This window comes from Marmota marmota, unplaced genomic scaffold (genome assembly GCF_001458135.2).
Source record: "Marmota marmota marmota unplaced genomic scaffold, marMar, whole genome shotgun sequence".
Taxonomy (NCBI): domain Eukaryota; kingdom Metazoa; phylum Chordata; class Mammalia; order Rodentia; family Sciuridae; genus Marmota; species Marmota marmota.
This window is the reverse complement of record NW_026000093.1, coordinates 5,610,244-5,634,975: the sequence shown is the minus strand read 5'-3', so window position 1 is coordinate 5,634,975 and position 24,732 is coordinate 5,610,244. Positions and strand designations below refer to the sequence as shown.

The 24,732-nt window shown below is 37.7% G+C and overlaps 1 protein-coding gene across 5 annotated transcripts in view; it reads left to right on the top strand.

Annotated features, from left to right (window-relative positions):
* Window positions 1-24,732, top strand: part of Rb1cc1 (RB1 inducible coiled-coil 1) — a 71,578-nt gene continuing 46,846 nt past the window's right edge. For 2 of the 5 annotated variants that reach the window (XM_015485783.2, XM_015485782.2), the window contains exons 1-2: window positions 1-323; window positions 24,440-24,551. The gene's annotated coding sequence lies outside the window, so the exon portion shown is untranslated. Of the gene's footprint in view, window positions 324-593; window positions 717-24,439; window positions 24,552-24,732 lie in introns of those variants that run through there. The other 3 variants (XR_007340538.1, XM_015485784.2, XM_048782893.1) reach the window with 2 other exon arrangements.

Sequence of the window (24,732 nt, the reverse complement as noted above, 5' to 3'; positions counted from 1 at the left end):
GGCCCTGCCAAGCCCTCGGCACTGTTTCGGGGTCCTCGGGTTGCCCGGGCCCCTCGGCTCTGACTGGCCGCGGTCCCGCTGATTCCCGGTCCTCTAACCAGAGCCGAGGGGCCTGACTGCGTCCTTTTACGCCCTGACCCCTCCCTTCTACCAGTAGTTCGGGGCCGCGGCGGGCGGGCGGGCGCCCGGGACACCCGCGGTTGTGTCGGTTGGCAGTGCCGAATGGGCGGTTGGTAGCCGCCGCTGAGGACGAGGCGGTGGCGGAAGATGGTGCCGGGGGCCGCCGGCTCTGCTGTCGCCGGCGGAGGAGAAGGCGCTGCCGGGTAAGTGTCGCCGCCGCCCGCATCCCCTTCCCCCATCTGGACACCACTGCCGCTCGGCGGTCCTTGGCAGTGTGGGTCGGGGGCGCTGGGTCCCGGCCGCGCAGGTGTGTTCGCCATGGTGCCGGGATTCCGGCCCCCGCAGGTGTTGCACAGAGGCCGCCTTCCCCGCGTCAGCTCTCGGAGACAAAAGCGGTTCGAGTCGATGCTCCACGGGGCCGCGGGGTGTATGGGGCTGCCTGTGGCTTCCTCACCGAAGGTCCCCAGGGCCACTTCTTGAGAGCGCTGCTGTTCAACACCTGGTGAAATTACGGGAGTGGCCGAGGGCAAGAGAAGCCCGAACCCACCGGGATGCAGCCTCACCCTGGTCACCATAGCCAGTGCTCAGCTCTAGAGGTGTGTTGGGCTAAAGAAACCGGAGAGTGGGATTGGGTCGAGGCGCAGAATGGGAGGAACCTAGAGATGAGGTTTTTGTCCGACCCCCCGGAGTGCGAGGATCGGTGTAAAGTTACTCCTAGGAATGACTCAGCCTCCGCCCGCCTCACTGATAGATTTGGGATGGGGTGTGTTGTGCGGATTTCACAACTTTGGTAGAAACAAAAATACATTTACTAACAAGAGAAGAGGCAGCTTCTGAGTGGAGTGGCAATAGTTTCTTCCGCCGGCCCGTGGATGTGCTGTGTTTTCTGTTTATGGTTTCGTAATCTAGGCTTCTCCGATGTGACTCCTAAGTGTGGTCATATCATGAAGTGGTGGTATAGGTAGGCCTGGATGCCAAGGAACACTAATGTGCTTACCATTGAAAAAGTCACTACGGGACATGGTAATGTTCTCGTCTGCTATGAACATTAAAAAGCACCCGTTTTACTAACCTTTTTTTTAAGTGTAGTTTAGAAGTTTTTGTATTGATGGGTTTGTGTCATTTATGTGAAGGCTTGGAAAGTTAGCAGTTTTAAAAAGACTTTAAGGCTTGAGTGTTCAATCAAGAATGTTATCACTTATTGTAAGTGATAAAAAGATAGTCCTTGCACTTGTGGTCAGATGAGAAGTGAAAGGGAATTCTGAAGGAAGTTGGCTGATTTTATTATTTGGGTTATTGGATCTGTAAGAGGACCATAACTACGAGTGTGAAATACTCTTTTGTATTTAGTGTTGTTAACAACGTGGCTTGAATAAACATATTTTCTCAGTAATATGCCTGTCTTTTTTTAACGTTTATGATTGTCTACAAAACACTAGATAGTTTTATTTAATGGATGCTTTAGGTATGTTTGTTGATAAATCTCTGATGGATATTTGATATGGGCTTAGGCCATGTTTTATTTGATTTTTTTTTTCAGGCTGTGTCTTTGTTTATTTATTTAGGTACTGGGGATTAAATCCACGTGTGCTTTACCACTGAGCTACATCCCAAGCCCTTTTTCTTTTTATTTTGAAACAAGGTCTCATTAAGTTGCTGAAGATGGTCTTAGGCTTGAGGCACTGCACCTGGCTTCAGGCTGTGTTTTAAAATCATTTAGTCTTGTTTTAAATCTTTAATGTTAATCAAATTGAATAGTATTTTTGGGCCTGATCACGATGTCAGTGAAGACAGTGAACAGTACTCTTGGCTTTAAAAGTTTTTCTGGGCCTTGCTGACAAACAGCAGGTCAGAATGCATAGCAGATTGACTTTACAAATTAAATTCATGAAGGCCAAAAAGGCAGAGTTATGTTTTGTTTTGCTTTTTTTTTTTTTTTGAGCAGGGGATCCAACCCAGGGCCTCTCACATGCTAGGCACGCACTTTACCACTGAGCCACATCCCAGCCCCAAGACCTCTTTTGAATGCCATAGTGTTAAACTTAAATTATATGTAAGTTTGAAAGATTTTTTATTTGGCTTCTAATTTAGGAATTCTCTTTAAAATTTTATTTACATTTAGCATGTATTTGAGGACTGTATGCTTTACCTTGTACACGTATATCACTTGATTATTTTTTTGGTATTCGGGGTTGAACCCAGAGGCTCTTTATTTACTACATCCACAGTGTCCCCACCCTTTTAATACTAATATATATATGGTGAGAGGTGGGGGGGTAGGGATACACCAAGAGCCTTGCTGAATTACAGAGGCTGGTCTCAAACTTGTGATCCTCCTGTCAGCTGTCTGAGTTGCTGGGATTATTTTAGTTTCTAGAAGAAAGGCTAGTAAAATTTTTTCATTCAGGTAATAATATTCTCTTGCCCCAATTACACTGTTTTGTCAGAAATACTGGCTGAGGAAGCATAAATGAAAATCTAGCAATTCCTTTCTACCAGTATTCATGATCTTCACAAACACTCATGATCCTTTTTGTTATTTACTTACCACAGTGAAGAGACTCAATTATTAACTCTGGAATGTTAGAATTTTTTATGGGCTATGAAACTGCAGCACTGAAACAAGAAGAAAAGTTTTTAAGAAGTTGTTCCTTTGAAAAGTAAAATTGGAGTCATGTATAAAAACAACTATGGGCATTATTGGAACATCAAGGAATTTGAGCTTCTGTAGGGTTTAGGAGGAGATTTGGGGGAGGAAAAAGCATAAGGTAACATGGATAAGTCTCTTTGTCTCTATTTAAAAATTCCTAGCTATTTCAGAGTTGTGACTTACACTTATTGTGTACCTACTAGGTACTGCTCCAGAAGATGGGGATGCAGCAGTGAACAAACCCAAATCCCTGTCTTCATTAAAAATAAAATGGACAGTACAATAATTGCTAAGGAGAAAAGGCAGGGATGGGAGGATTGAGGAATGGATTTGAAACTTTAGATACTATGGCCAGTGAAGGCCTGAGTGACTGGCTTTTGACTAAAGACCCAAGAGAATTAAGGGGGGGTTAGATGCTTGTCCATCTGGGAAAAGGAATATTTTTGACACAAGGAATTGTAAGTGTGAAGGCTCGGGAGATTCAAGGCATGTATAAGGAAAGATGAAGAGGTTTCTGAAGATGGACTGGCATGAGTGAGGGGGAAGAGTAGAAAAATGGGATTGTACAAATAATTAAGTCACAGTAAGGAAACTGTAATATACTCTACAGGCTGCATGTATAAAGGCCCAGAGGTGGGTTCCAGGAAACCCAGCAAGATTTGGAAAGCAGTTGGAATCAAATTCATTCCTTCCCGAAAATTCCTGCAACACACAGCTCCAGTAATGTGCCAGTGGACTAGAGGGACTAGTTGTGTATGTATATTTATAGGAAATAGTGAATCATTGGAAATTTGTGTAAAATGACAAATGTAGATTGCTTTGAGGTGGTAGGATGGATAGAAGACTAGCAGATTGTGGAGTTCTAGGTTGAAGAGTGTGTACTCACTGTCAAATAAAAGAATGTAAAGGTTATTACATTTTTCTGATTCTTCATATTGGACTTAGGAAACCTGATTTGCCTATAAATTGAACCTCCATTGTCCATGGCCCTGAGACCATGGCCTTTCTTTCCATCTCTCTGTAAAATTAAGGTTCTGATAAATTAGTTTTTGCAAGTACATGCAGTACTTGAGTGTTAATGGCATCCTTTCTTTTATTGGTTAGTTTTTGCTTTCACAGCTATTCAGTGAGTGCCCTAAGGATTGTGGAATAACAATTTTTTCCTTCATCCATGATTTTGCTTTTCAAATTTTTATGCTTTGTTGGTTTATAATTATGCTGATATGGAAATAATTGATCTATTTGTTTTGTTACTGACTCAATTATCCAGGTAGTCTTTCTCTTCATAATCTACATCTAACAGTTGGTCAGTAACTGTCCAGCACATCTGTTGAAATTTTAATTCAGTACCATACTACTTATCTCCATGGCCTTTGGTAACTATTTTACTGAAGATGACAGATTTGCATATGCTTCTTTTTTGCAGAGTGGGGGTGATGCTGGGGATTTAACCCAGGGGCACTCAACCCCTGAGCCACATCTCCAGCCCTTTTTATTTGTTTCAAAACAGGATATCACTAGGTTTCTAAGGGTCTCACTAAGTTGCTGAGGCTGGTCTTGAACTTGGAATCCTCCTGCCTCAGCCTCCTGAGTTGCTGAGATTACAGGTGTGCACCACTGCACCCAGTAGCACATGCTTTTTTGATATTGCTGTTTACAGGTAGTCTCGGTTTAATACAAGCTAATTTTAATATTTGTCATAGGTAATTTAAAAAACTTTTACTTTTAAAATATATATTAAAAAACATGCAACCAGATTATTTTCACTCAAGTCATGCACTTTATCTTTTTTTTTTTTAATGAATGATAGGACACAAATGGATGATGTGTTTGTACTGATGCAGGTAGATTTATATGATTCAAGCAAGGTACATAGATTCATGTATAGCACCATCTCATTTTTATAAAACCAAATAAATATGTATCTCTATGTCTCCTATATATTTAGGGAATAAGTCTGGGGTATAAACTCTAAACTTTTTCATTTTTGTTGTTAAATACATTTTTGGTCTGCAATTTTTGCTTTCCTGTTTGCTGTCTTTGGGCACTAACTTTCAAATGCTGCCTTCTAATTTGGTGCTGTCCTTACATGAGGCAGCCTGGCTAGTTGCAGACATACATTTGGGAGACCCTAGACCTTTATGAAGATAGTTTTCTTTTGGAGAATGTGAGGAAGTTGTATGATTTATTCTTCTTGCCTTTTTTCTCCTCTTTTCCTCTTGGCAGAGAAAAGGGAATACATCTTTTTTGGAGAGGCTAGTGCCCAGTTTTCAGTCCTTGGGCAACCTAGTCACTCCATTTGTAGAAGCATTATTTTCATTGCTTCTGTAACTGGTAAACCTTCAGTTACATCGAATTGCTAAGAATTGCAGTTCGCAGTTAGGACACTGGCAAAATTATTCTGATTTATCTTTTCTTTATAAAGCATTTAGTTTGCCTTATCTGATAACATCCACATCTCATGTGTTCTATTCAGCTTGAAAGCAGCTTTAAAGTATTTGTAGTCCTAGCCCCTGGTACAATATCTGGCATACTTAGAAACTCCCAAATTATTTGGTGAATAATGAATGAATGTTTAGTATTGAAGGTCAGAATTCATCTTCACAATTTTCTCCTTTTCATCTCTTCATATAAAGGTGCTAATTCTAAGTTTTGACTACATTAAAACTTGCAGTGGGCTGGAATGATTGGCTAGTCATCGTGGTTGTAATCTCACAATATTAATCTCCAGTTGTTAAATTGGATGGACAGTGTTTTATGAGATGCCTTCTGCTTCTTTTATGTATGGGCATATAAGTTCAGTTGTTACTCTGACACATCTGGAAATAAATGTAGTAGAGTCCATAATTTTTTAAATATCCCTTCCCTTTTTCCTCTTACTTAGAGCCAAGGGGAAGGATTTAAGAAGAACAAATTGTCCTTTCATGATGTGATTTTTTTTTAAACCTACATAATTCATACTACATTATGTATACTTAGTTAGGAGCTCTATAAATTGAGAAGAGGGAAAAATAACACCTTGGGTCACTTGTGGCCAGGTAACACTTACCAGAAATTGCAATAGGACTTTAAATTTTAGAAAAACAGATATGGGAATTTTACCTGGCAGGAATATGTAGAGTGAAAATAGGTTTCATGTACAGACTACTTGTAGAGAGATGGGTAATTATGAAGCTATTGAATGCTGAAGTTTAACTAGACCCATAATTGCCATTATTTTTGAAATTTTTAGTATTTTCCTGGCACTGAGTCTGAAGTACATTATTCCTATCTCACCTACTCTATAAAAGGTATGCTTTGGGCTGGGGATGTGGCTCAAGCGGTAGCGCGCTTGCCTGGCATGCGTGCGGCCTGGGTTCGATCCTCAGCACCACATACAAAGATGTTGTGTCCGCCGAAAACTGAAAAATAAATATTAAAAATTAAAAAAAATATATATATAAAATATAAAAGGTATGCTTTTAGTTTATAGATCATATTGATATGCAGACACTGGATGGATGGATTTAAATACAGATAAATCTTATTCCAAAGACTACTACCATTTGAAAGTTACTTAAGCCTATATCAGAGTTGATATTTTCACATACTTAAAGGGGTTGGCAGATAATGAAATTAAATGAAATCATCTGGGTACTGAGCCAGAGGTCACAGGAAAGGTAGCTGCAAATAAACCACAGCATGTTGGGCCATTTGTACCTTTCTGTAGGCAGTTGGAAGGCTCTCTAGGGAAGACAGCTGAGGAGGGAAGCAGCCTGACTATAATAGATTTATATGATTGATTGTACTACTGTGGATTGAACCCCCAGTGGTGCTCTACCACTGAGCTATGTTCAAGATCTTCTAAGTTGCCCAGGTTGGCCTTGAACTTGCAATCAAAATGCCTGAGCTTCCAGAGACACCTCCCAAGACATTGGGATCACTGGTTTGTCCCTGGCTTGATTTCAGTTTTACTTTCAACATTATCATTTTTCTCCTTCAGTGCTGAAAATTGAATCCAGGGATGCTCTTACTACTGAGCTACATCCCCAGCCCTGAGGATAGGGATTTAAAAGGCAGAGAGAATTTGCAGGCTTACTACTTTAGTTAAGGGTATGACATGGGAAAACAAGGGTTTAGTTATAAAGGAAAAAATACATAGGATTTAGACAGAAAAAGTTGAGGGTAGCAGAATGATAGTTTTGTGTACAATGAAGTTTGGGAATAATTTTAAACAAAAAGCACTGAATTGAAATCTAGGCATGTTGGGTTGGGAGTATAGCTTCTACTTCGCATGCTGTGTTCAGTTCAGCATCAAGGTGTGGCATAAGTTTAGATACATTGTTAGAGTTAATTATAGGATTTATAATTGGAAATATTTCACATCAGGTAGTGCTAGTCCTGACCTCGTGACAAGAATTCTGGATTCATTAATGACATTAGCTGATGCTTGTATTGTACGTTATAGTTTGCACAACTCATATATGTGAACATTATTCCTTAAAGCCTCAAAAATCATCCTAAGATAAGTAATTTTTTTTTTTTTTTTTTTTTTTGCGGGGGAGGGAAGCATGTCCTCAGGGATTGAACCCATGGCCATTTAATCATTGAGCCACATCTCCAGCCCCTTTGGAAATAGTCTTGCCAAGTTGCTTAGGGCCTCACTAAGTTTCTGGCCTTGAACCTGATCATCCTGCCTCAGCCTTTCCAGTCCCTGGAATTATAGGTTTGTGCACCATGCCCTCTAAGATAAGTCATTTCTTTCTTTTTGTAATTAAATAAAAACTTGTAAGATGGATTCAATCAAAGGTACATAATTAGTAGGAGTACTACTTCAATGTAGGTCTTGTGATTCCACATCTCAATTCTTTTCACAATTCTGGTCTCTCTCTTTTTATATAATTGGTGGAATGATCAGGAATTTAGAATGGTGTGGGGCAGAATTCCACTGGGATCTCACATTGAATGCTGAAATGAGGAAAACTGGGAACTTTGTCTTGCACTCTTTGTTCTAGGACAAAAAGTGAAGGTTACTGTGTAATGCATAGAGTATTCTTTTTCTTTCTAAAAACAGAAATAAGTTTTATTCTATTGATTATAAATGTGATTTTTTTTTTCATAAAAAGAAAGAAATCAGAGAAAGTGAAAGGCCTAGAGATATAGCCAGTGTTGAAAAGATTTGTGGTAAATAGTTCCAGTTTTTTTTTGTTGTTGTTGTTGTTTTTGTTTTTGATGTGTGTGTCCAGGAATTGAACCCAGGGTGCAGGGCACTTAAACACTGAGCCACATCCCCAGCACCCTGCCTCTGTTTTTTTTTTGGTACTGGGGAATGAACCAAGGGACACCCAATCATTGAGCCACACCCCCAACCCTTTTCTGCATTTTATTTAGAGACAGAGTCTCAGTGAGTTGCTTAGGGCCTCCCTAAATTGCTGAGACTTTGAACTCACAATCCTTCTGCCTCAGCCTCCCGAGTTGGGATTACTGGTGTGTGCTACCACTCCTGGCCAAATAGTTGCAGACTTTTTGGTGTGGGAGGTTGGTACCGGGGATTGAACTCAGGGACACTCAACCACGATCCACATTCCCAGCCCTATTTCGTATTTTATTTAGAGACAGGGGCTCACTGACTTGTTTAGTGCCTCACTGAGGCCGAATCTGGCTTTGAACTGTGATCTTTCCATCTCAGCTTCCTATGGGACTACAGGCATGTACCACTGCACCAGGCTAGTTGCAGACTTTTTTGATGCTTGTATACAAACACACACACACACTCCTTTGCATTAGTTATAAAATAAAAATAAAATTCACAATCTGAAATCATGTGATATGAGTCATAATTTATGTAAACCACACTTTAATGGTAGTCCGTTTCCTAATTTTTTATTGTTGATAATAATGGTGTAAGGAAAACCGATTGGTTTATATACCTTTGTACATTTGTCTTATTTACTTCCAGTGTATTTACACAGAATTTCCAGTTTGTACATTTTTGATACACATTGCTGATTAGATTTCCTCAGAAGTTACACAGATTTATATTCTTGTCAGAGATGTGCACGTGTGCTCTCACTGTTATCTTGTCAACACTTAGTAGCATTTTAATCAATATTGATATTACAAAGGATAAAAAATGGTATACTGTGTAACTTTATTCTCATTTTTAAGTGAGCATGTACATTTAGATAGTATATTTTTCCCCATGTTATGAGTAGCCACTGGTCATAATACTATTGCTTGAAAAATTCACTCTTTTACCCTTTTGAAAATTTTACCTTTATTGTGTATTTCTGTGTGTGTATCTAAACATTTAACTGGATCTGTTCTGTTTGGTATGTTATCTATCACAATCTCACAAAGTTAATTGTTGTGAGTTTAAGAATATAATAGATGTATTTTGACAGTTCTCTCTTGTGATGTCTTAGTACAGTTTATATAGTAGACACTTAATATAATTGTTCCTAAATGAACAGACACTAAGGACAGTGGGCAGAAGGCCAAGTATTATGTGATTTAATTTTATAAAAATTAGAAAGAATTTTTATATAAAATCGGCATGATTTCAGATTTTGGAAAGTGTTGGTGAAAAGTAATTCAGCTGACCCTCCATACCCATGGGTTCGAAATCGACAGACTTAACTAACCTTGTATTGAAAATACTTAAAAAATATTGTTTGTACTAAACGTACAAACTTTTCTAGCCATCAACAATTCAGTGTAACAGCTATTTACACTGTGGTAAGTATCATACTCTAGAGATATGATACTTACCCCCCCCCCTTTTTTTTTTTTGTAAGAGACTTTCTGCAGATTTTGGTATCTGGAGAATCCTGAGACTAGACCCTGTGGAATATCGGATGCCTGAATATATAATACTTAACTACTAGTCTTGTATATTTTGAGTTTTAATTTTTTATTCCTTCATCTGAAGTTGATTTTATGCTAATACCTGATAATTATGTACAGTAAATTACTTCTAGATCATGTAGATTTAACCCACTTATGGAATTTAATGGATTTTACTTAATGAAAATGTGCATAATGAACAATCCCAAAGTTACAAGTTTATAAGAGGATTAACTTTTTAATGAGTGTTTTCTTAAAAAGAAGCCAGTTTGGGGGGGGGGGGGCGGTCAAGAAGCCAGTGGTTTAAACTTATCCTCTTAAGTTTTAGTGATGTGTGATGATTAGTGAGGGAAAATTGTTTTTCTAATTGGATCTTGATTTCACAAATCCCCCCCTTTTTTTAATGTTACCTTCTTTATTTAAATGTTTGTCCATTCCTTCTTTTTGGGGGGTGAGTAGGTACCAGGGATTGAACTCAGGGGCACTTGACCACTGAGCTACATCTCCAGCCCTATTTTCTATTTTATTTAGAGAGAGAGTCTTACTGAGTTGCTTAGCACCTCACTTTTTTTCTGAGGCTGGCTTTGAACTTGCAGTCCTCCTGACTCACCCTCCCAAGCTGCTGGGATGACAGGTGTGCACCACCGGGCCTGGCCATTCCTTCTTAATAAAACTTTGGTATACTGTCCTTCATAATATTTCATATTACACTATGTTATGCTGTTCATTTCCTGCAATGAAGTTTTGGAAGGTAGATAGGATGTACTTTTTATCTCTGACTGGAAGACATTTGTTTTTTAATTTAGTATTTTTTTTTCAATGACCATACATTAGTACTGGTTTAGAATATAATCTTATTGTATGGCATTTTTGGAACATTGGAGGAATCGTCTAGTTCACCTCATGCCTTTTTTGGATGAAGAAACAGATATGGAGAAATCAAGTTATTTGCCGTCAGGGTCATGGGAGTAAAGCTCTGAAACCAGGACTCAAACCCTTCTGCCTGAGTGTCTTTTATTTTAGGGTAACCAGATATGTGCTTGGTTATATATATCCCTTTTTGCTGAGCCATTAACAGTTAAATTCCCTCTAAAAAGGAGGGAGTTCAGCTTTGTTGGATCATCTTTTAATAACTACTGTGGATTCTCTTTGATCCACTGGCTTTCTAATTTCTGTTTGGGTTCTTGTTGTAGTTCTTATCCATGGTGTTTGCCTCAAACATTTATTTATTTTCCACCATTTCTAGGTATTATATTATATACTGTAATGTTTAAAGAAAGGTGTAAGGTATGACCGTGTTTCCTGCAACCATTTACAATCAGCTTGGACATTGTAAGGTATTAGGCAAGTAGCACAAAAGGTGTTGCAGGGCCATCATTTATGTTAGAATTTGAAGCTGGGCTTTAAGTGCCTAAGGAACAGACCATTCACAGCCAGGAGACTGTGTGAAAGATGTGGAATGACATGAGTAAAGGCATGGAAAATCGAGGTTTATTCATCTCATGTCAAGAGATCATTTTAAATGGTGTGGTGCTCCATGTAATGAGCCATAGAAAGGTAATGGTGGAATGTCAGTCTAAAGAGTGTTTGAATAGATGTTCTGAAGCACTTTAGTTTGGGGAGAAGTGAAGGGTATCCAAATAGGACCCAAGTTTGTTTTGTTGGTGTTGTCCTCTAGGATGGATTTCAAATGGGGTCTGCAAGTAGAAGCAGCTCAGGTAATTGTCAGAACTCCCAGGTATGTAGTACTAAGCAATGACTTGATAACTTCATGGTAATAAAGTATAATAGAGGGTACATAAAATTCAGGATTGTTAGTGGTGGAACCAAGCAGTATTTATTCACATAATGATATTAAGCCAAGTAGGTTACTTTTTTTTTTTTTTAAATGTAAGATCCTGGGACCACATTGTCTAATAAATAAACTGCCAGAGATCAGCTAATTAAATGGATCTTTCTCAGTTATTTTTTTGCAGTGCTTGGCATTGAACCCATTGGCCTCCCATATGGTAGGCAAATAAGTGTTGTACCCCACTTACCTTTTTTTTTTTTTTTTTAACTCAGCTTTTTTCTTTATGTAGAGTTTGCTAATACTATCCAAGAGTGCAGTTGTCTCTTCATTCAACAGATGCTTTTGAGCACTTGGTATTATGTGACAGTTAACTTCCTGTCCCTAAATAACATTTTTGGATTATTTACTGAAAAGTTTGGTTTGTGCTAAATAATCTCTATTACATGAAGTACTTGTTTTCTACATTACTTATATGAGGTAGGTTTTATAGCATTCCTGTTTATAGATTAAGGAATAGAAATTTAAATCAGTGTGTACTAATGAGGAAGGTTGTCATCCCCTTTCTCCAAATAATAAAGCCAAGCAAGTTATGGACTAGCTGAGGAAGGTGAAGATCAATAAATTTTATAGCTGTGACTTAAGATTATACAGAATTGGCCTTTATGAAGGTCTTATGATTTTTTTGTGTGTGTGTGTTTGGTTATAAGGATGGAATCCAAGGTCTTGCTCATGTTCAGCAAGCACTCTGCCATTGGGCCACATCCCCAACCCAAAATTTCTTTTAGTAGGAGAATTTAAATCAGCATGAATAAATGTATTCAGTAAAACCTGTAGGTTTTTATTTTACATACACAAAATTTATATTTCCATTCCCATTCCTTTATTGTATCTAATCTGTGAAATATGAAAAAACAACTCATAAAACCTTGCTTCTAAGCTATGGTGTGACCACCTAAAAATTAGTGTTCTGGAGTGAAATAACAGGTTGAGATAGTTTTTGTTTTGTCTTGTTTTATGTTTTTTGGTGTTGGGGGTTGAACCCAGGGCCTTGCACATGATAACAAAGCTCTCTACCACTGAACTACATCCCAGCCCAGAAATAGTTTTTGTAAAGAAGACTGTAGGAGTCTGAGAGCTAAGGTAAAGAGAGTACTTGCATTGCAGTTAGGCAGCTTTATGAAGACATTCAGGTGATGGAAAAGTGGTGTCTATGGGAGCAGAAGGTGGGCCAAATAAGATTGTACAGGGAACTAAGTATGTATAATCTAGTGGGTTCAATCCTTAGTACTGTTAAAAAATAAAATACAGATCTTCAAGACAGAGAATGAGTTTTGTGTGTTTCTGTAAATATGTGGCTGGAGTGCCTTATATATACAGTTTACCTTATAGAATCTAAAGTATGTAGGCCCATTGGGTGTCATCTCAGTCAGCTATCCTCTTAATGCAAGGATTGGTCCAGGGAAACTTAGGTAAATATTTCATTTTTTCATTAATTTTAGAGTTTTTATTGAACCATAAGGCTGAATGGTTAGTCTGAAAATGAGAATCTTGAATATCCTTTATATTGGTTAGGTATTGGAATACAATGGAAGTTGTGATCTATATATTTCTGTATATGCTTACTTTTAGAAAGCTGTGATTTTTTAAAATATATGTTTTCAGTAGTTTTCTTACTTTTCTTTTTTCTTTCCTTTTTTTTTTTTTTTGATACTGGAGATTGAAGATACTATACCAACTGATCTCCATCCCTAGCCTATTTACTTGTCTATTTATTTTCAGTTAGGGTCTCACTGATTTGATGAGGGTCTTGATAAGTTGCTGAGGTTGGTCTCAAATTTGTGATTCTTCTGCCTCAGCTTCCTGAGGGATGACAAGTGTGTACCACTGTGCCTTACTATATTATATCTTCAAATATTGATGTTCATTTATTCATCTTTATTTAGTAAAGTATATTTAGTATTTATGCCTTGCAATGAAAACAGGGTGGTCATGTACATCATGCAGTATTATCATTTTTTGCATTTTCTCATTCATGATTTGGGGGCAAATAGCATGGTGAGAAATGATATGATATGCTTAGTGCATGTTAATGATTGTTTTTGAGATATTTTGGCAAAGAATTTTATAACCTGGTCTTACAGACATGAAAGACTACTTTTAGAGTATTCTATCCATTAACATGAGAAAGGATAATCTATAGGTTTGGGGGGAAATTCGATTTGTGTCCAGTATGAATAATGGAAGGGGGCTATACATTATTTATGTTTTTGTTCTTCTATAGATACAGTGCTAGTAGGGTAGGTATCAGTAGATGCATTTTTCTATAACAGTCTTTTATAAAATGGACTCCCTTTTGTGAAATAGCTTCTTTGGCATTGTCAAGCAATCTGAAAAGTCAGTTTATTGATCAAACCTTGATATGACTTTGTCCCCTAAGTGTGGGGAACCTCTGGAATTGTTCTTTATGTTTTGTTTTTATATTTTTATAGTTATTTCTTCCTATAGAAACCAGAAATGGGCAAGAGAAAAATGAGTCAGAACCTATGATTTTGTTTTAGTAGTTACCTCATGGCAGTCTTATTTGTTAATTCATTCCTTCATTCATTTGTTTTACTTTAGTGGAGGTTTAACTCAGGGGTGCTCTTCATCTACATCTACTACATCTCCAACCCTTTTTATTTTTTATTTAAGACAAGTTCTTGCTAAGTTGCCAAAGCTGGCCTTAAGCAAGATTCTCCTGTCTCAACCTTCCAAGTAGCTAGGATAACAGGTATGTAGCATGCTAGATTCAGTCTTCTTTTAACTGTACTTCCAACCACCTCCCTTTCTTTTATTATTTTGGTTCTATAATGTTTTATTGTTAGTAGTGGTAATGGGGATTGAAAACAGTGCCTTGCCCATTCCAGGCAGGCACTTTCCCATTGAGCTACATCTCCAGCCCTTTTTATTTTTTGAGGCAGGANAAAACAAAAAAAAAAAAAAAAAAAAAAAAAAAGAAAAGTCTTTATTATTTATAGCACATTCTCACCTAAAAGAAGTATGTTGAATATTATTAAAATAATATGATGATTTTTATATTTTTCTTTTATGGAAATTTATAGACATAAAGTAGAGGGAATATTAAAACAAACCAATAAACCCATCTTCACTTGCCATGGAGTATAGTTCAACATTTTGTAGGTCCTGCCCCCTCTCCATTTCAGGGATTGAGCCCAGGGGGCTCTCTACCACTGAACTACATCCCAGGCACTTTTAATTTCTTGTTTTGAGATAGGGTCTCAGTATCTCAAACTTGAGGATGGCCTCAAACTTGCAGTCCTCCTGCTTCAGCCTCATGAACCACTGGGATTACAGGTGAGGCACTGGGATTGCAAGTTTGCACCATTGCATGGATCCTGTTGATTATATTATCTACCACCCGATTTATTTTATTCTTCCCTCCAGTCTTCCTTTTTTAGTTGTTTTTCTTGGGCTAATTTAAAACAAGTATCAGGCATCATTTTACATATTAGATCGAAACAAAAATAATAATTTGTTATAACTTAAAATTTAGTTCATATTAGGATTATCACATTTATTTCGGTGTCTTTTGTAGTAGTTTTGAAGACATGTATTTGTTTAATAAACCAGGTTATTATTCTGTCCATTGCTCATAATTCCCTATTTTGCCTTTTTTTTTTTTTTTTTTTTTTGTACTAAGGAGTAAACCCAGGAGTGCTTATATACTGTGCCACATCTCCAGCCTGTTTTGGGATAAGGTCTTACTAAGTTGCTTAGAGCCTAGCTAAGTAGCTGAGGTGGCCTTGAATTTGGTGATTCTTTTGCCTCAGCCTCTGGAGTTGCTGGAATTATAGGCGTCTGCCACCACATCTGGCACTAATTTTTTTCTTATAATATTGATAAGTTTTTCTCTGTGCTGTAAATTTTCTGTAAACTGGAAATTTTGGATAAATTTAGAGGTTTGAATAATTGGGGTGGAGGGGAGCAAATGGACTATGTCCAGTTGAATCACTTAAGGAGATAATTGTCAGAGTGCCTTACTTAGAGTGGAGACACAAGTGATCAGTTTGTGCACATGTTAGCCTAATTTATTTGTTATAAATGTATCTGGTATATTTCTCCTAAATCTTTTAACATCTACTAATGCCTAGATCCATTATTTCATTGCAAATGATCATCTTCTGTATTTCATCTAAACTGTTAGCTGGAATTTTTCAAATATAAATGTACTTTTCCTCAATGATTTGGTTATCCTGAAGTACATTTCATGTAAGGAAGACAAAATAAGTGCTTAGTTTCTTACCTTTTTCCCAGGTTTTATAATAGATTCTAAACCTAGCTCACTGAGGCTTTTTATTTTATTATATTTTTTTTGAGTACTATTATGAAAACATGAATTTTTATGACCGGAAGCTAGGACGCTATTCAGTTATTTGTAATTGTTCCAAATGTTCCTTTTAGAAACCACAGTATGGGTATTCAGTGATTTGATAGTCTCCACAAGACTACCCTCATTTAGACCAGCTAGGTCCTCATGATCAACCTCATGTTGGAGAATTCCTCAGGTCGGAGAATTACAGTTAATATGAAACAGCTCACAGAATTTAGGAAAACACTACTTAAAATTAAAAGTTTTGCCAGGTGTGATGGCACACACCTATAATCCCAATAGCTCAGGAGGCTAAGGCAGGAGGATTGCAGGTTCAAGGCCAGCCTCAGCAATTTAGCAAGGTCCTAAGCAATTTAGCAAGACCCTGTCACAAAATCAAACATAAAAAGGGGTGGGGATGTGACTCAGTGATTAAGCACCCAGTAACCAGTGATTCAATCCCCAATAACCTTCCCCCCCCCCAAATTATTATAACAAAAGAGTAGAAGTTAAAGACAGGTGAAGTAAGATATGCAGAGGGCAGAATCTGGAAGGAGTCCAAACTGAGACCTTCTGGTTATCTTTTCTATTGGAGTCACAAATAGTGTAACCTCCTTGCCCTAGTGTGTGACACTGTGCTAATTACAAAAATTTCACCTGAGTCTTTGTCCAGAGTTTTTATTCAGGCTTAGTTATATAATGTATACTTGCCTGAACTTAGCCCCATCTGGACTTCCAACTAATGTCTTCAGTCTCCAGTTCCTATGGTAGTCAGAAAGCCCCATTATAAATTACATTGTTGTACTGTTGGGTAGCTTGAAGCCTCCAGGCAAACAAGGAATCCTATCAGACAGGACATCCCAAGGACCTAGAGATTACCTCACTGTTACCAAAGGCAAAGGATATATTCTGTTTAGGGTAAGGTTAAATCTTACTTATACTAAATTCTGTGGATATTTTTAGCTCAATGGTTGTCCCCCCTCCAAGTGGACAAATGGAAAATATATATTATGAAAGGAGAAATTCTTTGCTTATACTAATATTTCCAAAATATTTTACAGTTTTTAATCTTTATCATAGTGTATATATATATAAATAAATCGGGTCAATGTGTGGGTGTACCAAAACTGGAACAATGCTACTCTTGAGCCTGTCACATGTGCCATGTGGACTGTGCACTGTCCAGTTCTAAAGAATGGCACTCACTCCATAGTCTATGGAATGACACCCTTGTTGCCAGGCAGCACACAACTCCATGACCATACAAGGCCACCCAAGCCACTCTTTTGGTGCTTCGTGACAGTCTTATTAATTCATTAGAACTGGGCATGATAGCACATGCCTGTAATCCCAGCATCTCAGGAAGTTAAAGCAAGAAGATTCACAAGTTCAAGGCCAGCTTCAGCAATTAACAAGACTATAAGCAACTTAGGAAGACACTGTTTTAAAATAATAAATAATAAAAGACTGGGGGGCTGGGGTTGTGGCTCAGCGGTAGAGCCCTCGCCTAGCACATATGAGGCCCTGGGTTCAATCCTCAGCACTACATAAAAATAAATAAATAAAGATATTGTGTCCAACTACAAAATAAATGACTGGGTATGTAGCTCAGTGTTAACCATCCCTGTTCAATCCTCAGCACCAAATAAAGGGTGGGGGGACTTACAATACTTAATGAGATATGACAATGTTATCATAAATGATTATCAGTTTTGAGGAGATAGGAATGGCCAATAGAAACAACTACCCTTTATTGTTTGTTCTCTTTCCTTTCCCCTTTCCATACAAGTAAGAACCAGTTATTTCTGTGATCACTCTTGAATCTACCATCTGTTTAAAAAAAAAAACCAAAAAACAAAAACCAGGAAATTGGTCCTGTTGCTATTGTTGCTGTCACTTGCATTTGCCATTATTGTTGCAGATGTGTTGGGTTTACGGGACCTTCAGTTCTTGACTGTGAGATGCCTGGTAGTAACTGATACTTGTGAAGCTCTTGTGAATGGCTGCTGGTGCTCAAGTTTTAGAGCAGGAGTTTGCATACTTTCTCTGTGAAGGACCAGATAAGTATTTTAGGACCAGATAAGTATTTTTGCCTGGCCAACAGGCAAAACTGAGGCTGAATAATGAGGGGAAAAAACCTGCTCTGTCCCATTTGTTTGGGATGGTCCATGCTTTTTGCTCAGTTGTCAGTAGTTGGAGACTTTTCCCTGAGGAGGATGGACCTGGCAATCTGTGATTCTAGGATTCTGCAGTTTGGATATGATTTTGAGTGTATCTCCCAAAAGCTCAACTGTTGGAGGCTTGGTCCTCAGTATGGTGTGTTTAAGGAGATGGAACCTTTAAGTTGTGGACTAGCGGTAGGCAATTGGGGATGCTACCCCTGGGAAAGATTAAGATAGTTCTTAGTATTGTCTTGAGATATAATAAATGTGACTCCTCCTCTTGCTCTGGCTTCCTGTCCTTCTATTTAATCTCTCCTGTCTCATTGTGTGCCAGCCACCATGAGGCCTTTAGCAGAGCCAAGCTGATGCCAGTGTCATGCCCTCTTCTTTATAAAGTACCCAGCCTCAAGTATTTCTTTATAGTAGCAGAAAATGGACTACTGTTTTACTTTTTGCCCAGAGGCTTCCAGATACGGAATCACCCTTCTCTTCTTCCGAAAAGCCTGGTGTGAGGCCAGGTGGCCTATTGGGTCTTCCACTTGGGGGCTCAAATTCTAGTCTTTGCTACCTTTCAGTTGCTGACAGTAGCAGTGGAGTCACTTATGTGTAGGTGGTGTCAGTGTATGCCCTGGAGAGCAGTAGGTAGCACTGGGAGTAGGATGCAAAGGGGAGACCTTGGTCAGTTTCACCCTCAACCCCATTCTCTAGGGTTCCTTATTATTGTTATCATCATCATCATCATTATTATTGAAGTACTAGGGATTGAACCTAGGGTGTCCATTACATGGTAGACAATCATTCTACCTCTGAGCCACATCCCAGTCCTTGTATATTTCTTTCTTCTTTTCTTCCTTTTTTTTAAAAAATTTTTTTGTGTGATACTGGGCATCAAACCCAGGGTCTTATGCATGCCAGATAAAGTACTCTATCATTGAGCTGTATTCCAATCCCTCTGTTATTTCTTTTGATAATGATGGTTTAGTGTATACATTCTAGAGAATCTCCCAGAATTTCACATTTTCAGGACGACCAATTAATAATAATTTTAGTCTCTCATGCCAAGAATCACTTCTTGATTGTGGACCCATGGAAATCTTATTTTTTCAGAACTCGGGTCCATTTCATTTCTTGATGATGACTTACAGTCAGACTGTACCTTGTCATATTTCCAAGTGTCATGCCATCCCACTCCCACTTAATGTTAGAAGGTTTTTTAATTTTGCTTTAGAAAAATTGGTATTTAAAAATGATTGAGGGATAAAATTGGGGACAAAAAGGATTTCTAAAGGAACAGAAAATTGCTAAGGCATAGAATGTAATACATCTCGTGTAAGGAATTATAATATAGTACATTTATGTTGTTTTCTTCATCTTGATTTAGCCAATGGATTTTGGCCCATAGTTCTTACTATGTGACTTTGGGGAAATAACTGAATTTCTTTGAGCTGCAATTTTGTCTTTTGAATAATGAATAAGACTAATCGTTCTCACAGCAATAGTTGTGAAGCAGCCATATACTCCATGTAGTCTTTCCTTCACGGTTCTAATTTGTGGTCGCTATTGCTATGCCGGCAATATCATTATGTCTAAAGAAAAAAAGACAGTAAACTAGAAGGTACATATTTTGGACTTTAATTTTTTTTGTACTTAAAAATAAATGTCTTTAAATAACGTTTCCTGAGAGTAGATGTTTATATGTGTATACACGGAAAAATTTTGTGTTTCTAACTATTAGACTTTACAAAAGTAGGAAGTTTTACTAATGTTTACAAAACTAAAAAATGCCTACTGCATACTAGGTTCTCAAGTGTTGTTTTATTGAACGAATATAGCAAACTCTCCTGAGTTCAAGCCCCTAGATTTTTTTTTTTTAGTGAGAGAGAGAGAGAGATATTTTTTTTTAATATTTATTTTTTAGTTTTCGGCAGACACAACATCTTTGTTTTTTGTATGTGGTGCTGAGGATCGAACCCGGGCCGCACACATGCCAGGCGAGCGCGCTACCGCTTGAGCCACATCCCCAGCCCAAGCCCCTAGATTTTTTATTTACTAAGTTTCTGCCCTTAGGCGGGTTGAATAACTTCTGAATCTTTTTCCTCATCTGCAAATGGAAACAGAAATAATGCCTTGTGTATATGAGGTAATGCATATAAAACTATTCATTGTAGTGACTGGTATATAATGAATAACAAGTATTAACAATGATTTAATTTTATATGCTATGTACTTAGATATGTGGAATAAATAAAGAGCATTTGTGGATGTGAAAATCATGAATCTTACATTGACTCACAGAATTACAGTGCAGGTAGACCCTTGGAGAAGTGGTACCTGATCTTACCATGTACTTCTGTTTTTCTTGTGCTTTTCTTGTGAGGTCTTTGATAGTAGCTAGCAGTTAATGAGTATGTAAAAGTGAAGATTTACATGGGAGCTTCTGATTAAAGCTGCCAGATTTTATAGGCTGTAAACAATGGATAAATACATGGGATGTTGTATCAGAGTAGGTCAGGAGTTGCAGTGATACTATTGTTAAAATCTCTTAGGATCTGTAAGAAATGAGCTGAAGGACAAATGCCTGGCACTTGTGTATATAAAATCTGAGTACATTAGTTGAGTTTTTCTTAGGCATTATGTGTCTTACATGTGTTTGTGCATGCATAATCTTGCCTAATCTTTAAGCTGGTCCTATAAGATGAGTTATTCTAGTGATTGAGGTTTATAGTAGTTTAGGGACTGTGTTATCTTGTTCACTGCTACATTTCATGTCTAGCTAGTGTCTGGCACATAATGATCTGTAAATGAACAACAAATTCATTACTAGTCAAAGAGATCATGCAGTTATAAAATTGTGAAGTATTCTTGGCAAGCATTTAAAAATACAGCGCTGGGCTGGGCATGGTGGCTGTATGCCTGTAATCCCATAACTTGGTAGGCTGAGGCAGAAGGATCATACATTCAATGCCAGCCTCAGAAACTTAGCAGGACCCCTTCTCAAAATCAAAAATAAAAAGGGCTGGGGATGTGGCTCAATGATTAAGCACTCCTGGGCTCAATCACCAGTACTAGAATTAGCACTGGTACTACATATTACTACTACTACTAATAATAATAATACAGCACTAGCAAGGATATAGTGGCCTTGTTTCTGGTTTACTGGTATATTGGGTGAGGAGTACAAATTGTTAAAGAGATACACTTTAGTAGCATACAAAATTGAAATATTGGAATGATTTTTGAAATATTAGAATGATTTTTGTATACAACCAGACTAAAACCAGGGAGCAAGTGAGAAAATAAGCTATGGTGAATTCACAAGTCGAAATGCTTTTTCAGCCTTTATTAATGTTGATGATTATGAAGCATTTGTAATAATGCAAAACACGATTAAATGAAGAAAAAGTAATTACATGAGCCAGAATAAACATAATAATACTGCGGTGTGAAGTCCTGAAAATTTTTAAGATTTTTGTTATGGTTGTTGTACAGGGATCAAACCTTGCACATGCCAAGCAAACCTCTGAGCTAATGCCCAGCCCTGTTTTTTTGTTTTTTTTTTTTCTTTTTTTGAGACAGGTCTTGCTAAATTGCTTAGGCTGACTTGGAATCTTCCTTCTGCCTCCCAAGTAATTTGGATTACAGGAATCTGCCACTGTGCCTGGAATTTTAGCAATTTAAAGTGTTTTTCTTTCACACACTTAATGGTCTATAGGAATTACTGGGGAACCGTGTTCATCTTAAACTCAGGAACCCAGCTCTGTACTTGAAAGCTCTGCCAACCACTTGTCAATTTAATTTCTTGGCTTCCTAGTTACATTCTTTCTTTTATTAAAAGATTTGGTACGACTCTATATTATGATAGAAAATAAATTTTAGTCTCTCTTAGGTAGAACTGTATTATGTGTTTATGTCAGCCCAAACCCTGGGGGCTGTATTTGTAGAGTCCCTACATTACCCATAAATAGTAATGGCAGACAACATGTGATGGTGATGGATGAGGTAGAGCCTTACTGTTGTCATAGAGATGATGATATTCTGAAATCTAAAGATTTTCCTTAAAGAACAAACTGAAGAAATCCTGGAGTAGATGTCACACACATGCTTACTAGGGATGTAGAATAAGTCTTTGCTAGTGTTGGATTATTCATTTATTTTATTATAAAGTATAAGAGCCAGTACCAAGGAATGCATAGTTTTTTGATGTGTATGCAAGCACGTATAGAGTACCTAGCACAGCTAATGAAGTGATTAGTTCCATATGAAAGAAAATGTGAGTGAGGGTAGGATGGGAAGAAAGGATGATAATAGGGGAGGGAGAATTCTAAGCAGGAAGTAGTAGTGCCCTCAAAAAGGCTGAGACTTTTAGCAACTGTTTTATTATGGGGTTTTAAGCAGTCTGGTATTTAGGATTGAAAAAGTTGGGAACTGATGGAAGGAAGAGGGTGGGAAATTGTGGGGGGGAGAGTAAGAAGCCATATTGTTTGTTGGCTTGGATGTTATCCTAATGGTTAAAGGCAAGAAACAGCAGTTTGCCCAGATTTGAATAATAACAAGAGTCATAACCAGTGTCACTAACTCCTTGATTCTTAGTTTCCTTAGCATAAAATGATGATGCTTATCTATATTACAGGACTTTTTTTATTGTGAGGATCAAGTGAAAACATTTCCTTTAAGAAATCATATAGTCTACTAGGCAGTAGTAAACATTAACAAAATGATACCTGGTACCATACAAATCAATATAATTTTGAGATTTAAATAGCAGAAAAACTTGATTTTGCCTAGCATTTAGTATGATCTCTTTGAAGGCCATGTGGAAGATGGTAGACTAGGGATTGAGATATGGAGCAGGTTGAGAAGCTGTTGGAAAATATTAGATTTGACTAGACAGATTTGCTGATGTTTCTATGTCAGAGTTAGGGTGACGTGATGATAATTGTAGATTCGATCAACAGAGAGAAATGAAAAGCCAGAGTACAGGGAACAGAGAAAATAAGGAGTACAGTTTTAGAAGTAACAATATTGAAGAAATGTATATAGAAAACTAATTTAGATTTGTTGAGTTTAGAGGGGTTAGATGGATAATTGTAAAATGGAGAGAAGTAGGCTCAGTCAGCAGTCAACCATGGTGGTATCTATAGCTGTGAGTAAGTGAGCTTTAAAAAGGTCTGAGATCTTATTCAAACATCATTGAGTTGGCTTAGTTGGCCAAACACCATTCTCTCATGAAAATTTTTCTTTCATATCCTTGTAATAGCCCTCTAATGATGGTGAACTATATTAATTATCTAAGTAAGAAATTATCATACTCTGGCTCTTTAAAACAACATGAATGTGTTATTGCACAGATTCTGGGCATGGTGTGGTTGGATCATCTGCTTCAAGGTCTCTCACAAAACTGTCATCAAGGTTCTATCCAGGGCTGGGGTTGTGGCTCAGCGGTAGAGTGCTCGCCCAGCATGCAAGAGGCCCTGGGTTCGAGCCTCAGCACCACGTGAAAATAAATAAACAAAATAAACGTGTTGTGTACAACTAAATTAAAAATTAAAAAAAAAAAATCATGATTTTTTGGGCTGGGGATGTGGCTCAAGCGGTAGCGCGCTCACCTGGCGTGCGTGCGGCCCGGGTTCGATCCTCAGCACCACATACAAACAAAGATGTTGTGTCCGCCGAAAACTAAAAAATAAATATTAAAAAATTATTAAAAAAAATTTAAAAAAAAAAAAAAAAAAAAAGGTTCTATCCAGGTCTGCTGTCTTGTGAGGTTGAACCTGGAAAGGATCTGCTTACAGGCTCTTGTAGTTTTGTCAAGATCAGTTCCTTGAGGATTGTCAGACTGAGGTTCTTAGCTTCTTGCTGGCTGTTGAGCAGAGGTCACCTTGAGTTTCTTACCAAGTGTAACTGTCCATATGGCCACTTACTTAACGAAGCTGGCAAGGAGAGAGCCAACTGATAAAATGGAAGTTATAATCTTAAGTAACAGTCACAGACAGACATGACATCCTATCACTTTTGCGGTTTTTATTGAATAGAACTAGATTAGAGGTGCAGCCTACACTTGGTCAGGAAGAAATTTTGCTCTAGTAGATACCAGGAAGTAAGTGTAAGTGGCACAGATAATTGGTGCTGTCTTGAAAGGTTGTCTATGATAGGTATTTTGATTCCTTTTTATAAAAGAGGAAACTGAAAACAGTTAAGTAACTTGACCTGGTTGCAGATCCAGGCCCAAACTCAAGCTGTCTGACTCCACAGCCTGGACACTCTACCATTATACTTTTATGACTGAGAAATTACTGTAGAAACAACAATTTGGAAGAATTCATTGCTGACTTGTTTGTCTTTGAATGGAGTGATGTGCATCATGGTCATGGTTGTGGTTTCAGTGAATATGCAGGTAGGAAAAAGGACTAAGTAGAGAATACTTTTAACAAAAGATAATTTTTAAAGGGAAAAAGAGAAAAGGACCATATGTTGTTTTATATTGACTTGTTTCTATATTAACTCAATTTTTTATTTTCCAGTTCTCTGAGTTTAACCAGTAATGCCATTCAGTTGCCAATATCAAGCAAAGGAAACATAAGCCAGTTTTAATCTGCTTAAGAAGAGTGGTAGTACTTTTCCCAGTGCCTGTTGGTAAGTCACTGTTCTTACCTTCAGTTTTTTATATAATATATTTAAAACAATGATTTTGGAAACCCTAGTTTAAGCTTTATTTGCTTTTTTCTGCTGATAATTTTACTCTAAGGTTCTTGCAGAAAGAGCCTGTTTGGGACGGGGGAGTGCCTACATATTTCTGAGAAATTATTTATAGTTG